Below are 4,189 nucleotides of genomic sequence, written 5' to 3'. Positions count from 1 at the left end.
TATATGGATTTAGAGCAGGGGATTGGTAATTAGATATATAAGTAGTATGAAATTTTAACTGGGGGTAAAAATACGGAATATAGAAAATCTAAGGAAAGCATAGAGAAAAACTAAAGCAGGAACAGGGTAAGAGAAACAGGACAACAAAAGGGGAAAAGTGAGGAAGAGAGTTTTGGCATAAAGGTAAAGTTGAGGTAGAGTAAAAGGATGCTAAAGGAAAGATGAAAATAGAATGTAGAACACTAATCCCAAAATATTCACGTTAACAAGACATGACCCAAAGGGGACAAAGCATGAATGTACTCACGGCACTGATAACCCCAATATAAGCAATCACCTGAGAAAAGATAATTAGGGGAGAGAAAAGAGAGCACAAATGATATCTAAGAGAGAGAAAAAAAAGATAGGAGAGAAAAGAAAAAGGAGAATATATATTTATGGAGAAAACACCACAGAGCCAATAGATAAACCAAACAAATACAAACACCAAACACTCAGTAAAGAGGGTCTCCAAACTCTTTTTCTTGTTGGTATTCCCTCCCCAGTCTTCTCCAGCTCCATTTACTTCATGGTATCTCTTTACTTGCTTGACCTCATAGGAAAACCTGATTAGTAAAGGATTGGACTCATTTATACCTAGTCATAAGTGACCTATTAACTGCTCAAAACACATTTGCATTATAACTGGGAACAAGGTCTTAAGGTGAGGGATTTCCAGATGACAGTGGGAGGATGTTTATAAGTAAATAAAAAACCTGAGATTTTATGCTAAATTTTATGCACATTTGCTCATATGTACATTTTTTTGTCCATATTCATCAGATTATCAAAGCAATAAATAAATCATAAAAGATTAAGGGCAGTCTTAAGGTAAAGAAACAAAATACATATAATGGTATTTGAAACTGTAGTTCAATGATTGTAGACCCTATGAGAACAAGGACCACATCTCTGTCTTGTCTACCTGTCACCTATTGCATCCCCAGTGCCAATAACAGAATGTGCACTACAGAGTCTTCTCTCAATAAATACAAGCTGGGCAAAAATAGGTTTATAGCTCTTTGTATGGAAAATGATACAATAATTAATAAACAGTCATACAAAAATAAATTCTGTGTTTCACGTACTCACAACTGTAAACCTACTTTTGTCCACTTCTGTATTTGTTAAATTAGTTTATTTATACATCCAAGAGATATTTATTGTTAGTGAATGAATGGAAGAGTAAAGAACATCAGTCAGCAGATAGGCAGAGATATTTTTGGGCACTAGGCCCTTCCTATCACTTGCATAGTTGGTCCTGTTTCTGTTTGAGTTAGCTAAGGTAGAGTTTCCAGGACAACTACTGATGTTCCTAATGCATATTCAGAACAGGTGAATCTTGAATGCAGAGGAGCAGCCAAGGCATCTATCTGCTCTGTTTGATTGCCCATTGGTACAGGGAAAGAAAACCTACTTCCTTTCATTTGTCCTCTTCCCATTCCCACTTACATCTTTGTCAGTCACCAAAATCATCAAAAGGCTGCTGTTGCTGTTGGTTGGAAGCAGAAGTTGTTGCTCAGCCAAAACCCGCCAAAGTATATCCTCAACATTTTGAGGCAAAGAGCTTTCATCCCTAGCAGATGTGGACTCTCAGATAGCTTTTTGACAAAAATCATGAGTGAGCATTGATGCAGAATGACAAAAGAATCCATTTCTGTGTCAGACAAGGAGAGGGAGGCCCAGGCCAGGCTCAGGCAGGATGTGGAGATCTAAATAGTCAGCCTTTGGTGCCCCCTGCAACATTTGCAGAGAGAATGCTCCTCAGTCCTCTCCTGAAAATGGAGAGTGGATATTTCATTTGCTGGTGATGATCCCCATTCTGACAGGTGTGAGGTGATATCTCATTGTGGTTTTAATTTGTGTTTCTCTGATGATTAGTGATGTTGAGCATACTTTCATATGTCTATTGGCCATCAGTATGTCCTCGCTGGAAAAATATCTATTCAGGTCCTTTGCCCATTTTTTTTTTTTATTATTATTAGTTAAGGTATTACAAATGTGTCCTTATCCCCCCCGCCCCCCCATTTGGATTGTGTTTTTTTGGTGTTGAGTTTTATGTTTCTTATAAATTTTGGATATTTATCCCTTATCAGATATATCATTGACAAGTATGTTATTCCATTCAGTGGTTATTTTTTCATTTTGTTGACGGTTTTCCTTGGCTGTGCAAAAACTCATTTTTAGTTTGATGTAGTTGCATTTGTTTAGTTTTCTTTTGTTTCTCTTGCCTGAGGAGATATATTAAAAAAAAATTATTGCTAGGACAAATGTTTGAGATTTCACTGCCAGTGTTTTCTTGTAGGATTTTTATGGTTTCAAGTCTAACATTTAAGTTTTTAATCCATTTTTAGTTTATTCTTGTGTATCATGTAAGAAGGTACATTAGTTTTCTTTTTTTTTTTTATGTATCTGTGAAATATTCCCAACACCATTTATTGAACAGACCAGTGGTCGGCAAACTCATTAGTCAACAGAGTCAAATATCAACAGTACAATGATTGAAATTTCTTTTGAGAGCCAAATTTTTAAAACTTAAACTATATACATTGTTATTAACTCAATTAGGGTTCCTAAGCTGGCTTTTGCTAAAAATGTCCTCAGTCTTATTGAGGTACCTTCGCTGAGGTCGACTCCTTCCAACTCTCCCATCCACACTTGTCTTGTATACTTGTTTCATCTATCTGCTTTCTGAAAACCGACTTCTGCGCATGGGCCACCAAGTTTTAATTGCCCTGTACGTGTGAGCCCGCATGTGGTATGTTGTGGAAGAGCCACACTCAAGGGGCCAAAGAGCTGCATGTGGCTCGAGAGCCACAGTTTGCCGACCACTGGAATAGACTATCTTTATTCCATTATAAGTTTTTGCCTCCTTTGTCAAATATTGACTGTAAAGGTGTGGGTTTATTTCTGGACCCTCCCTTCTTTTTTTTTATAAAGTGTATTTCAAATTTTTATTTTTATTTTATTGTTCTTTTGGCCTGAAGATAGCTTCAAAATTGAGTTTAGGGGGGAAAAAGGTAATATATTAGCATTTTTAGGCAATAGTCCTATTATTTTTCAAAGCATTACTTTTTGAGCTTACAATATAACGGTGGCTCGAGAGCCACAGTTTGCCGACCACTGGAATAGACTATCTTTATTCCATTATAAGTTTTTGCCTCCTTTGTCAAATATTGACTGTAAAGGTGTGGGTTTATTTCTGGACCCTCCCTTCTTTTTTTTTATAAAGTGTATTTCAAATTTTTATTTTTATTTTATTGTTCTTTTGGCCTGAAGATAGCTTCAAAATTGAGTTTAGGGGGGAAAAAGGTAATATATTAGCATTTTTAGGCAATAGTCCTATTATTTTTCAAAGCATTACTTTTTGAGCTTACAATATAACTGCATGCCTGATGACTTTGTTTTTTTTATATTTTTCATTTGAAATTATTAAGCTGATTAGAGAATTGTAAAAGCAGTCACTCAAAAAAAAAGCAGATCCAAAATATACATGTACTTGCTGTAAGAGGTAAGTTTACAATCAAATGAGTTTTCTCACTGCCTTACAAATTCCCTGTATTGTTAAAAGTTCTTTATTTTTGAAAGTTTTACATGTCTCCTTTTTCCTCCCTTGACCTCTACCCAACTGCTTCTGCCTCCCAGCACATGCCCCTACCCTGCTATTGTCTGTGTCAATTGGTTATGCTCATATGCATGGATACAAGTCCTTTGGTTGATCTCTTACCCAACTACACCCTCCCCTGCCTGCCCTCTGAGGTTTGACGGTCTGTTCGATACTTCTATGTTTCTGGATCTATTTTTGTTCATTAGTTTATGCTGCTCATAATATATCACAAATCAGTGAGATCATGTGATATTTACCTTTTTTCAACTGGCTTAATTCAATTAGCATAATGCTCTCCAGTTCCATACAGCTGTTAAAAATGGTAAGAGTTCTTTCTTTTTATTAGCAGCCTAGTATTCCATTGTGTGGAAGTACCACAGTTTTTAATCCACTCATCTGCTGATGGGCACTTAGGCTGTTTCCAAATCTTAGCTATTTGTAAATTGTGCTGCTATGAACATAGAGGTGCACATATCCTTTCTGATTGGTGTTTCTGTTTTCTTGGGCTATATTCTTAGAAGTGTTATTTTATGCTGCATAATG

This window comes from Myotis davidii, unplaced genomic scaffold, assembly GCF_000327345.1.
Source record: "Myotis davidii unplaced genomic scaffold, ASM32734v1 scaffold1567, whole genome shotgun sequence".
NCBI lineage: Eukaryota > Metazoa > Chordata > Mammalia > Chiroptera > Vespertilionidae > Myotis > Myotis davidii.
The sequence above is the reverse complement of the archived record's forward strand: the minus strand, read 5'-3'. Positions refer to the sequence as shown.